Below are 330 nucleotides of genomic sequence, written 5' to 3' on the forward strand. Positions count from 1 at the left end.
CCTGCATGCCACAAGCACATGGTTAGGGACAACTTGATTTAGCTGCTTAGGCCTGGATTTATTTCCTTGGGCCCTCCTATCTATTGATGCTCAAAGCCTTGGATCCTTTTCACCCTTGCCTTTTGGTTTTAAGGGTTATTGGCTTTTTCTTTTTCTTTATCCAATGATTCCCTTTTTTTCACTGCTTTTTCTTGCTTCAAGAATCAATTTCATGATTTTTCAGATCAGCAATAATATTTCTCTTGTTCATCATTCTTTCAGGAGCCAACAATGTTAACACTCGTGAAATTCAGTATAAAAAATATGCACTGTTCAAGCATTCATTCAGAA

The sequence above is a fragment of the Arachis duranensis genome, chromosome 5 (genome assembly GCF_000817695.3).
Source record: "Arachis duranensis cultivar V14167 chromosome 5, aradu.V14167.gnm2.J7QH, whole genome shotgun sequence".
Lineage (NCBI taxonomy): Eukaryota > Viridiplantae > Streptophyta > Magnoliopsida > Fabales > Fabaceae > Arachis > Arachis duranensis.